General features: G+C 46.1%; 1 protein-coding gene across 2 annotated transcripts in view; it reads left to right on the top strand.

Moving 5' to 3' along the window:
• The window catches only part of LOC144133292 (neuroglobin-like), a 215075-nt gene that overhangs the window by 93240 nt on the left and 108261 nt on the right, over window positions 1-13574 (top strand). The window contains exon 1 of one of the 2 annotated variants that reach the window (XM_077666270.1): window positions 1139-1523. The exons of the other annotated variant lie outside the window; for it this stretch is intronic. The gene's annotated coding sequence lies outside the window, so the exon portion shown is untranslated. Of the gene's footprint in view, window positions 1-1138; window positions 1524-13574 lie in introns of those variants that run through there. 2 annotated transcript variants of the gene reach the window in all.

The raw sequence follows: 13574 nt of genomic DNA, 5'->3' as shown, positions 1-13574 counted from the left end.
ACAATAGCTTGCAAATGTCTAGGTAATTCTTCTTCGATTCCTTCATAGCTTTTGCATTCAAAAGTTAGAGACAGATACCCATGTTTTCGGTGCCCTTTCTGTTCCTAGTGCCAGGGGCTCATAAAAAGGACGCCTACGGTCTGACGTGTGACGTCACTTGACATCACTTGGTGTATTCAAGCGTACACTGACCGAAATGAAGAACTAAATGCTTCTAATTAAAACTGTCGTCAACGTCAAAAAATATTTTTAGCTTTTTGAGTGCTGTTACTGTTGTTGGCTGTTAAACAGGGAACTGTTAACGTCGTCAACGTCAAAAATTATGTTTAGCTTTTTGAGTGCCTGTTACTGTTGCTACTGTTTCTTTTCTCCCATTTTTAATCTGTTTTTTTTTTGCTTTTTGAGTGCTTATTACTGTTGTATTTTTCCATTTTTATTTTGTATCTTTGAGTGCAGAAAAACAATCTCATCTGCACCGCGCTGTTTCCCCCGTGTACAGGTTGTATCGGGTCCTGAACCTATTCAGGTGCAAAGAAACGCCTTTTGTTCGGGGTGCTTTAGTTTCTGTAAGAGGAAACTGAGATTAAACTTTTTTTTTTGGAGCGATGTTTATTGCCTCAGGGCATAAAAACTATGAAGTGAGAGATGAGTAAGATTCTTAAATAAATGAAAAAAATGTGGGCTGATTTGATGAAATCAAGAATAGAATGATGATATGGACCCTGTGTCCAGGCAATGTAGCAATCCGGATTGTCCGGTCAGAGTCCCACTGCCGCCATGTGCCGAAATCTCGTCGGCTTCAGCGCCGGGCAGTCCCACTCCAAACTTGGAACTTCAACGTCATGGGTCGCCACTCCACACAAAGCGCGTGGCGAAGAGCACGCGCTCGCTCCGGCCGAATTCGCGCTCGCTCGGGACCTTGTACGGCAGCGCCCTCTGAGATCGGTCGGCGGCGGCGCCATCGGCAGGCGTAGGCCGCCTTCCGCTCTGCCCGTGTCCACCACCACGCGGCTCTCCTTCGGCGGTGAGCGCCGTTCTCCTGTGCTGCGTTTCTTTCTTTCTTTCTTTCTCCCCCTTTTCCTTTGATCCGCCTCCTCCGTAGCTGCTTTGAACGCGGGCGGCAGCTGGCGCCGACGCCAGTCGCACGTCGGCCGTCGCAAACCGCGGTCTGCGTCCACGCCGAGTCTCTCGCTCTCTGGCATCGCCACCGGTTATTCGTCGCGCCCGACAGAAGCCGTGGTCGGGCCGACCTCGAAGCGACAACGCTGCCCGGTACTCGCTGCGAGTTCGGCGGCGCGGTGGTCATCGCCGCTGCCGCCGCCGCCGCTTCTGTCATCGCCTAACTCAGTCGTTGTCATGGCTGGAATGAACGCCAGTGAGGTGGGAAAAGCGCGCGAAGGAAGAATAAGCAGTGCCCGGAATAGCTGCTGTCTTTGCCGGCGTCCCGCTGACCGCCTCTTGTCACCGGGGCGAATCGACGCTGCGTGCGACTCCAGCTGTGGATCAGGTGTGGTCATCGCCAGGTGAGATACCGTGGGACTCTGCGTTGCTTTCGCGTAGTCTGGTAGTACGTGTGTCAACGATTCCGTACTGTCATGCGACTAGTGCAAGGTTTCGTCGTGAGAATTGCCGCCTGACGCTGGGCGCTAACCACTGTAGTTCACAGAATACTGCCACGATCAACGGCTTCTTCATTTTTAACCCTACTTCCTTTATTTCCCCTCCCTGTCCCGCGTGGGGTGGGGGCAAGCCTGCATCTAACGAACGTACGCCCGGTGTCCCGCTCCAGCGTCGAAAAACAAATTTGAGAAAGGATCTGGTGGTGGTGTTTTCCGTAGAACCTGGCAAGCATGTATGTGCGACCTCCCTTCGTGTTTCAAACTCCAGTTGACTAACTTTCTTAATTCCGCTTGTAATTCAATGCTCAATGTCATTCTATGTCAGCTAGCTTTGACTTTCGGCTGCTGATCGCAAGGTCGCAGGATCGAATCCCTGCCACGGTGGCCGCATCTTGGGGGACGCCAAATCGAAAATTACCAGTGTGCTGCGCGATGTCAGCGCACGTTTAAAGAATTCCAGCTGGTCTAAATTAATCTGGAGCCCTACGCTCTACTATACCACCACCACCGTCACCACCACCACCAGTATACAGTGCTAGCTGCAAGTGACGCAAGCCGATCGGCGGCCGGAACACTCCAAGCATATCCCGCACAAAAAGCGGTCTGTGATTGGTGTGCGCCATTATCTTAAGCCATCATGAAATTCGGCAAGATGATGGCCAAGGCGCTGGGCGACCACGGACCCTCACATATTCTGTAATGCATTCTGTGTTCTGTGAGACAGTGTAGGGATTTATTTTCCGCTGGTATGACACCTGGCTTTGACGGTCTTTCTAATTCAATCAGCTAATATCACAACTTTCATGACCTGAAGCAAGAGCGTCCTGTGTGACTTTTCCAAACGCTTCTTCGCTGCGCGTTATTTGCCGCCCAGTAACTATGCAGTGATACAGCTCGATTGCATGTACATCGTGATCATCAGCCTGACTGCGCCCACTGGCACGGCAAAGGCCTCTCCCATGTCTCTCCAATTAATCCTGTCCTGTGCAAGCAGCGGCCACCTTATCGCCGCAGACTTCTTAATCTCATCCGCCCACCTAACCTTCTGCCGCACCCTGCTACGCTTGACTTCTCTTGGAATCCACTCCGTTACCCTTATAATGACCATCGGTTATCTTGTCTTCGCATTACATGCCCAGTCGAAGCCTCTTTATTCCTCTTAATTTCGAATAGGACGTCATAACCCGTGTTTGATTCCTCAACCACTCTGCCCTCTTCCTGTCTGTTAACGGTACACCTATCATTTTTCTTTCCATGGCTCGCTGCGTTGGCCCTAACTTAAGCTGAACCCTTTTCGTTAGCCTCCACTTTCCTGCCCCATAGGTGAGGACAGCCGGCAGCAAATTCATTCATTCATTCAGTCTTTATTTTTCTCTTGGACAGAGAAGGAGACAGGACTAAAAGCTCGTAAGCTTGACAGAGGTCTTGCCCCTTTATCAACTTGGCAGTACAGTACACAGGCAGAGATTTTCAATTTTCCAAATAAACACTGAAACAAAATAACAAAACACTTTGTAAAAAAAAGCAGCGCTATGCATTGCGATACCCGGCTCAACGTTGCGTTCATAAGGTGCTCCGCAATGCCCTCCCTGCAGTTAATCCTGTAATGTCGAACGGGCCCTCGTAATGCCCCTCCCGCGGCGTTCCACAGATAGGGTGCTTAAAAATAACACGTGAGACGATGCTCCAGCAGCTCGCGTGTGTTTCAGTGTTTCCCGTGGAGCGTACGCTTCAGCAATGAGCAGAATGACTCGAATGCCGCGCTCTCTCCATATAAGAATTCGTTCGCGGACGACTATACGTGAGTTTGTGAGGAATGAAGTTGTTATTTTTAGCTTGTAGTTTAAATGACACCGAGAGCACTCGAAGCACGGCGGCTATTATTGCTGACACCTTCCAGCTATAGTAATGGATAGTCTTTTCGTGAAGGTTTCGTCATATTCGTGCATTCATATGACGAGGAAATGATTTAAACAATCGCCCGCCAAACAGAGGAAATAAGTTGCGCGAAATTTCTCAAAGGTATCTAGGAATGAGAGACGCCGCTGCCTGTATATGTGAGCTTCTCAAAGACCTCATTCACCAATAGAATGGAAGCGTGTGCGAACTTCGTATTCGGCTTGGTTCTGGGTTGGCCTAAAACGTGGAATCGGCTGGGGCTACAATATGCAGGGACATATATTGTAAACTGTATATACAATATGCTAGTAACATCCGTGTAATCCATGTATATTGTAAATTTTGTGCACGATATACAATATACAGTGACAACACGAATATTACTAGTGCATTATAGTGTTCATATAGGAAAAGCTGCCCCGTGGAGGTTTTACTATGCCCCTTTCTTTGTAATCTATAAGAAAAATAAATTTTATATATATATATATATATATATATATATATATATATATATATATATATATATATATATATATATATATATATATATATATATATATATAGTCCACAAGTCACATCCCTGTAATCTGAAAGCGTCTTGGCGCTAAGAACGCTCCTATTATGTTCGAATAAAATTATATGAAACTAGAAAATAGGGTTTTCACACTAACCTATTTTTGCACTTAAACACTTGAAGCTAAGCGCGTTATAAAACGTTAATACGTATAAATCACTTCTAAGGATTTTTGAGTCGATAAAAAGCCGTGTTTATTCCGACAATGGTGCGTTTAGGACCAATTACTAGCCGATTGAAATGCCAGCTAAAAATAAAAAGGCATTCTCAAAGTGGATGAATGATAGCAGCGCCACTTGTCCCCCTCAAATAATTGCGTGAAACTCTGTGGGAAGACGGGCTCTGCCGCGGGGGACTGGAAAAGTGCGTTTGCTGGCAGGCTGTCTGCAAGTATATCGCCTCAGCAAAAGCCGTCGTCGAGGCCACATGCTCGACTGACATTGAAGAACACGTCGAAGCAATCGATGCGTAACTTTGACACGCTTGGACGTGCGAATAGGCGGGCCACGCTGTCTTCGAGTGATGTGGTGCAGAGGGGCGCTTGGCGCAGCTCTTCCGGCCCAAGCGAATCAATATGGCCAAGCCAGAAATAACGTCCGCCGTTTCGAACAGAGAAAGGGGCTGCCATCGTCCGTAACATCAAGCTTCTCCCCGTGAACAGGGGCAACATATGCTGGAAGCTGGAAGTGTCTAGAGATGTCAATTATTGGACCCTGTATGTTCAAAGTTCGCTTCGCGTTCCGATAGGTCGATTTTGTTTCCTTATAAAAATGGTCTATAGACAGTCTATAGACTTCTTATAGACTACATTTCTTTCCTACATATTCATTTTTGTCTATTCGTAGTTTATAGACTGTCTATAGACAAAAGTCTTCTGGAAGTGTGTGTCCATAAATCTATAGATTATCTATAGACTGTTCTCCTTGGTTTATCTATAGAGAGTCTATAGACAGGAGTCTATGAGCAGTCTATAGACTGTCTAAAGAAATTTTTATAAGGGTTGAGGAGTCTATAGTCGTCTATGTCACCACCATTATCAAACAACCGCTTTACGATTATTTTGCAGGAGTGAGGTATTTCCCTATTTTTCCCTACATAGACTGCGCCGTCCCCCTAATTCTTTTTCGCCCTCATATATTCCTCATCTCAACCCAACTGAGATTAGCTATAAAAAATATTGCGTTTTTACTGTTATTCCTCTGTGTATCATACTAGAAATCGCCATCCTCTTCCGAAAGCACTATTAAACTCGCGGGTTAATTGTCTTAAATACTTTTTCTGTTTCAAGCACGCTCACTGCACTCTTACCAAGAATACACCTATATGGGAGTAAAAAAGGGAGCGAGCTGTCCAGTAGCGCAGTTCTTTTTATAAAAGGGAGTGCTCTAGAGGAGAGCTTACTTCCTTTTCACTCCGTCCTGTCTGGAGTGTAACTGACACAGTCTCACTGATGACGTTTTGATGCAGAAGTCATTGCATTCATTTAAAGAGCAATTAAACTGATTGTTAACTAGCTGCCGCGGTATTCTCTTTGCATAGGCTGCGTGTATGCATTTGTTTTGTTTTATGCGTGCTTGTATTTTTGTTTTTTGACACCTGCACCCGCCATGATCTTGTATCAAGATCTCAGTGTTCATAAATAAATAATAAATAAGCAGCTGTGCATATCGCCTATGACGAATGCCGTCGTAAAATGCTCTGTGTCGATTTCCACCGACCGGGGTTCTGCAACGTACGCCGCAGTCTCGGTGCACTATAAACAGAAAGCAGTAAAAAGGGTGTAAGCTTACACCCTTTTTAGTCCTATACTGGGTGTAAGATTACACCCTTTTTAGTCCCATATTGGTGTATTCCTGTTTATAGTGCGAAGGAGCCTTTTTTTCTTATTTCGACCTCGTGGGTATGCGCTGCAGACCGCGACCGTATAGTTTCCGAACTGTTTCGTCCACTGAACCACCACTCAGGTTTCTCTGCCTAATTCTAGGCCTTGCTCAACGTCTGTCGATGCTCACTTTGGTGTTATACAGTTAATTTCTTCCCCATTGGAGACAAGTTTTCCGCTCGAATTCAGTTAGAATATGCGGGAAACAAGCTTACTGCTCGTAATCCGCAGACAGGATGATTTAGTAGTTGATTTTTTTTCCCGACAAAAATTGTGAAGAACGGGAAGTGTGGCGAGGAGTACTTCGGAAAAGCAGGGCTGAAACCCTAAAATACGGCGTTGTGCTTATAACTACTGACGCGCCCTAATCAGCTCTAGTCGGTGAAAAAATTAATCCAGTAAGCCTTACTGGCATAGCGCTCTGAATAACCGTTTTGTGTATTTAAGGCTTAGCGATACGATGTCTCCGGCTGATTGTCATGTTTGTCGAGATTAGGTCCGGGCCATCCGAAGCAACCACATTATGCTAGTTTGGCTTTCTTCGTACATATTTTTAACTGTATAGGATGTCCTCAATATAAATTGCCTCAGTAGAACCAAAAAAAATTACTTACAAAAAAAATTCATATGTATTATTTATCTTTCGTTCTCGGTCTGATCTCTTCAAAATATTTCACGGCTACTTAACAGTAATACGGCGACCAAACACAAGAGTAGAAACAAATAAGTAAATGCGGTTCGCAGCACTCAGCCCATCCATAGCGCTTTAGAGACTGGTGGACAATATGTTGCCCAGTTCGGAAAGACCCCAATAATGCGATTACGCGCAAAGTGAACCCCATTTCTCTTCATTCCGACCGACCCTGGCAAGCTCGACAAAATGGATGCAGGTTCCGGGGGAGGGGGGGGGGGGAAATAACCAAATAAGTCGATAAGTAAAACGCCAAGCGCAAGCCCTACCTATTCACCAGCAATAAATAAATGGAAAGCGGGGGGGGGGGGGGGGGGGGAGCCAGCTTTACGCCCGTCAAGAAATAAAACGTGGTAGTTCGTGGTGCTTTTACTACGCCCCTTATACGTAACGCAATTTGCACCACCCCCCCCGCCCCCCTCCGCCCCTTGGAATTTGTCCTTGGACCGCGCACAACTTTCATTGAGCGCTTCCTTACCGAGTCCTCCACCACGCTCGCAAGAAAGCATATACAGCGCGGAGCGAGCATCGAATTAGCGCACCGCTAGTCGCAGGGCGATAATTCGTTCGATTCCGCGTCGTATGGGGGCGCTGCGCATGCCTTCTGTCGTATTGTGCGTTGGTCGTTAAGAGGGAAGCGATTAAAAAAAAAATAAGAGAAAAAGTTCCTCACATTCTCGGGCTCTTGGTGCGCTTTAATGAGCTGTCGGTTATTACCGTCGTTCAGAGACGTGGCGCTGCATTTGGACTTGGAAGACGCTTTTGGTCGGTCATCAGTGAAAAAAAGGACGTGGATAACCAAGTAAACAAGCCATTGTGTGAGGTCAACAACAACAACAACAACAACAAGAAAGAAATTTGCCTCGTGTTTGTGATGGCCTGCGGAATGATGATACAGTTAGGCCTAACTGTCGCGAGACGGGTTGTTTATGACGAAGCAGTGGCCCGTAATGAGTATTAGAAGCGTTTATGCCTTTCCAAGATAGGAAGCTTAGCAGAGCGAGAAAACGCGACAAGGGCAACTTTTTCCAGTTATTTGTTTTATTTATTTTCTCATTTATTTCATTCATTTCGTTTCTTTAATTCAGTTTTCAAGTAACACAGAAAACTGAGGGCGGTGAGGGAAAAAAATCTGTATTGCCCCTGAGTATTGACAGCATGAAGTAATATACACAAAGGTTTCAACAATGATTCAGGTACAAGCAATCAGGAGTTCGAATTACGATAACACTGATTACAAAAACTGCCATGACAGCATGTAAAGACGAATATCTCATGAAGTACCGGTTACAACAAAGCGGGAGAAAGAAAAAAGAGTAGGAGAGTACACCCTCGTACAACGAAAATCAGCACTTTAGGCGTGCTGCTTTTCCACAAAAAGAGAATAATTTTTTTAGTTAGCAGCGCATTTATATAAGAAGGTTACGAATGGAAGACAGTGACTAAGTACTAAGTTCACCAGACAAGGGTGTGTTTAGAAACCGCGGCTGGATATACCTTAGCATTACGAACCCTTAGTTAGTCTTTATTTGTGGGGTTGCGTAAGAGCCACATCTTCTAATTCATTCATTTATTCATTCAATCGGTACCTTGGAAATCAAGAGAACGTCACAATAGTGATTTTCTTTTTTTAATTCTTACGTGAGCATAGATGGTTCAGAAGAAACATTTACCCTCGAAGCAAGGCACAGCCGGATATATCCGGGCGCGTGTTCACCTTGAAATTCCACTGCGCTGCTTGGCACTCGTCCGAGACGGCGTTTGCTGTCCGTGAAAAGAGCGCATTATGTAAGTAAAGCTAACCGCAGCCGACTTCGCTTGGGTTCGGGTGGGATAGAACCGTCATTTACTCATCGAACACACTATATGAGAGATCGTCGAAGTGATAGGGTGGGCATGTATTGCCACAAGACGTGGGGAGCGTTATGTAAACGCCGCAGTTCGTGCTGAAAGATCGACCGGGACCGCTGTCAGTGCGATTTACGGCCCATGCATATACGCTGCTTTAGGTTCGCGCATAGCTACTGGATGTGTTCGCCACGCCGCAAGCGGGCGAATTGTAGTGCTCCTTATAAGTAAGTCTCCACCCACCCATACACAATCCCTGGTAGGAATGTGCGGCAGCTGACGTCCCTTACAAAAATTTTAGACAGTCTATAGACTGTTCATAGACTTCTGTCTATAAAGTCTGTAGAGAAATTCGAAGCAACAGTCTATAAACAATACAAATGCGTTAGTCAGTCTATAGATAATATATAGATTTAGGGCCATACACGTTTAGTAGACTTTGGACTATAGACAGTCTACAGACTATGAATAGAAAAAAATAAATATCTATAGGAAGACAATAGCGCCTATAAGAAGTCTATAGGCTGTCTATAGACCATTTTTATAAGGGGTGACCTGAATCTTTCTCTGCTAGCATACAGGGTTCCTTTCGGCATGGGCGTGACGGGGAGGGGGGTGCGCTTGCAGCTGCTTGTGGGCGGAGCCTCCTGACGTGTCTGTTCTTGGGCCCCCGTAAGTGCAACCTTCCATGTGCATGACGTTTCCTGGAAGGATCGCCTGTCGCCACAATAAGAACACAGTTGTACCCGAGCATTATAAGCGTCCTCGGCTGTAGCCATATTTGTCTTTACAAAGACTGTATAAGGTAGCTCTCTAAGGCGAACGGTTTTTGTCTTATGCGCATGGCTTCGTGCGATCAGGTCTCTAATAATGGAAGCGGTTTAACAGGCACGTTTTAACGCGACTGCGAACCATTTGATATTAGGGTCCCTCAAATGCTTAAAAGCGTGCTGAGTCGTGTCGACTAGGGAACGGAAAGCCATGCGAATTGTAACCCCAGCAATATGCGAAGCTTTACGGTGGCCGCGTCGTCATATCGTCTTTTTTTGTTTATAACGGCTACGCGCTATAAGGCACATGACATCGGTTGAAACTAGCAAAACAAGATTAAAATGCCGTTGTAAAAGACCATTAATGTAGTTTATAGCGGTCCTGTCAACGTGGTTAGTAAGGTTTACTTACAACAAGGAACACCCGTTTGTGTCACCGCCTTCCATCTTTAATTTGAACCTGGAAATTTTAGTGTTATGCCTTCACCTTCCTCGGCCGAAGAAAGGCTATCTGGAAGCTGGCCTTCGCGTTAAGTCCAATGAGGACGTTAGAATTTAAATGAAGCAAACTTTTTTTTATGTTTCCCGAATGCGGGCCTCCACTGCGTTTCGCTCGTTGAAAGTAATGGCTTACTGTCTTTAGAGTTCTTGGTTCTTATAGGAACCACGTTTTGTGCTTTTCTACTAGCTTGGGAGTTACTACGCTTTCCTTATAAATCTTTCGTGCATGAAGAGAGGGAAAACCGATAAATTCTCCCATCAATCTGTTTTAAGCACTTTATATTTTTGTAATTGCGCATGCGACAGAAATACTTAACTGTGCGCTACTGTGGTGAACGAGCCGCTTTCTGTAAAAATTCTACAGTTCTTGCCGCTGTCAAGATAGCTGGACATATATCAGAGGGCTGCTCGCAGTATTTGCCACTATTCCTTCTTTCCTTGCAAGGGATGTATGCAAAGGGACTACGCCATTTGCATATAAAATCTGAGGAGCCCGATGCGGCTTTATTGCGCACGTGCCTAGTACTGCTCGGCATACGCGTCAGGTCATTACTTTATGCTTCTTAAAATGCTCGCGTCCTTCCGTGTCCGTTTACTATCAAAATTCTGCGTGCAGTTACTGCTTGGGTCAGATTCTGACATGCTATGAGTGATGCTGGGCGGCCGCGTAGAATACATTATGGGCGCTGGACTTTGCAAGCTCAGTATTCAGCCAAAGCCTCAAGGCTGTTAGGTTCAGCCTTCGGCTTTAAACTTTGGCAACAGGAGGTTGTCTCATTTCACGTGGCTGTTTAAGATGCGGGGCAAACTTTTGAAGAAAAAAATGCGCACAATCAAATACAGTGATCGAGCCAGTCAACGACGAATGCCTCTGCCTTTTTGTCACATACAACCCCATCCGCATGGGCAACAGCCCCGAAATTTTTCGCATGTCGGAATCGTTCGTGACCAGCCGTCTTTCTTACTATTGTATCGTTGCCAGTACACGTTCGGCTGTTTACGTCAGGACGTCATGAACACATGTAGGAGAAATCCCAGACTCGTGCCTTGTGTGGTGCCTTGCGGCGCATTACCACGCCGCCGAGATATTCTGCAAGCCGCCAGCCTTGTGCCAGAGATATACGTCAGTAAAACAAAACAAAACACTCCGAAAGACCGATGACAAGCAAACTTGTCTCTTCAAACAGTCCGTGCAATAAAGCTGCCTTCGTAAAGCAAAAAAAAAAAAACAAGGCGTTAACGAATGCGTTAAGGTATGCACACCTGCGTTTTTCAACACGGTGTAGACATGACCAAGCCTGAAGCTCGGCCAAGTCGATTTGAGCAAACGCGAAAAAATTCTGGTTTACATCTTTGCACCTTTCTTTCTTTCTTTCTTTCTTTCTTTCTTTCTTTCTTCCTTTCTTTCTTTCTTTCTTTCTTTCTTTCTTTCTTTCTTCCTCCTTTCTTTATTTCTTTCCTTCCTTTTTTCTTTTTTCCTTCTTCCTTCTTTCTTTCCTTCTTTTCTTTATTTACTTCTTTCTTTCTTTATTTCTTTCCTTATTGTTTTCTTCATTCCTCAAAAAAAAAACCGGGACTTTTCTCGGCCATCGGCGGCAAAACACGGAGTGGAGAGGGTGTCGTCAGTGCGACCGGGAACCTCTCGAGGGCCGCCGCTCTCATTAGGAGCATTCGCGAAACTCCCCACGCGAGTCGGTCTGTCTCCGTACTGCGGGCTTCACCGGCACAAAGCAAAGCGCAGTGGTGTAGCACAACGGCGAGGGGCTGGAACGGCAAGCGACGCGCGAATTAGCCTTTCGGATCACGTCCGGCACGCTTTGCGTAATGATGACTGCCCCCACTCTCTATTTTTCCTGTCCGGAGCGCTTACCTTTGATCTCTATCCGTGCTTTGTATGCCTGTGCTGTGTTTGTTTTTATTTTATTTTATTCCTGTTTCTGCGTGCACTTCTATGCGTTGAAACCACTGCCGGCCTGTGTCGCCACATCATTCATACTCCCCTATTTGAGCCGTTTGCTCTTTCAGTAAGTTCACTCTTTCTGCTTTCGGACCCGTGTCCCAGAATCTAATGACTATCCAAAAAGCGATCTACTCATTATACTGACCATTGTGATATGTTACGGATCTCCCCTTCCCCGCCCCTTATGTAATGCCCTATCCTAAGGGTCTTTAAGGGTGAATAAATTATGATGATTATGATTGGGGTGGAAAGAGGGAAGCGAGCGATCCTTAAATGATCTTGACTGCGAAGCTCGTGGAATGGATCGTCGTAGCTGCGACATTCTTAGAAAGTGTTTGTCTTGTCTTTTACGAACTGCGCTCGACAGCTGGACTGAGGATAGATTAATAAGGACGATAGGAAATTTCGGTAGTTATGTTAGCGGAAGGTGGCGGGAGAATCGCCATTTATTCTGAAGGATGGAATATTACGGCTGAGTCGGAGAGAGCGGGTGGATACCTGGATGTTCGACTGCATTAAAAGAGCTGAATGAGAAAAGGTGGCTAAAGTTTAGAGAAACGCATGATAGCTCAGGAAAAACTGGTTTTGTTTAATTCGTACCGACCTCTTTTAATATCAGTAGCGCCTATTAATTCTCTGCTAGACGCGTCTGCCGGCCCACCTCTGCGGAGTCCAGTCTCGAGATGACAGAATAATACTGCGGCTGGTTAGTTTGACTGACTGCCCGACCGACCGATTCACTGACTAATTGATTGGTTGATTGATTGCGATCGGTCAGTCAGTCGATCAATCAGTCAATCAACCGATCAATGAATCACTCAGTCAATCGAACTAGACACAGTATTGCTTTGTGTACTCGTGTGATGACCCATGTCGATCGGCAGATACGTCGTTCTGAGATTTTTGGGTGTTACCGACCTTAAAAGACCTTACTTTAATTAGAGTGGATGATCGGCCAATCGATCGTGTGATCAGTTCATTCCCCATCACACGTGAAGATTATTTGACGCCCTCTCACAGAAAAGCCGTTTTAAAAAATCGAGCCCGTATCTGTTATGATTTTCCCCTTACAGCAACCCCTGACGCGCTAGCAGGTATTCTCCCGTCGTTGCAAACCTAATCGATTATTCCTCCGCACCTGTTACGTGCGATGTATTTAGCAGCAACGACCACCGCGCCCTTTGGAACGCGCGCCTGCAATTAGCGTTTCCTCGATGAACGCTTCCAGGACCGCATGCGCTCCCGCAGTGCTGTAGCGAGTACAGGGAGACCCGGAAGCGCTGCAACACTGCGCTGTCTACGTCATTAGTTTGTTCTTACTTCCGCTTGCTCTAGTTATTCGCTGGCAGAATGCCCTGGAGCGATGGACCCTGTCGCAACACTGCACTCTGTTTATCGGTACCCCCCCCCCCCCACTCACTCCCCCCCCCCCCCCCCCCCCCCTGCTTGCGGCTTTCGCCTCGCAGGCACCACGACCTGCAGCAGCACAGCGCAACTGAACTTCCCGGCTCTGTTTAGCCACGGCAACCGCCTCTCTTGGCTTTTACATATTCTTGTTTTGATGGCGTAATGAGATGCCGTTTGGAAGCACTGGTTGAGTAATAATAAACAGGCGCCCTCTCCTTACCCCTATCCTTTCTTTCTATCGCTTACCCCTTTTTTTCCCTCTCCCTGTCCTTTTATTCCCGCCAGCCGCAGCTCAGGTGCTTCAGATTTCGATGGCAGATGCCGCGGCTAGCAGCATCTTTTCATTCCATTGTTATGTTATTAATAAACAGCCACTGACAACAACAATTCTCTCCTCTCTCCTGCATTTTGTGCTCCATTTAA

This window comes from Amblyomma americanum, chromosome 5 (assembly GCF_052857255.1).
Source record: "Amblyomma americanum isolate KBUSLIRL-KWMA chromosome 5, ASM5285725v1, whole genome shotgun sequence".
NCBI lineage: Eukaryota > Metazoa > Arthropoda > Arachnida > Ixodida > Ixodidae > Amblyomma > Amblyomma americanum.
Note: the sequence above shows the minus strand (reverse complement) of the source record. Positions and strands in the feature narration are given on the sequence as shown.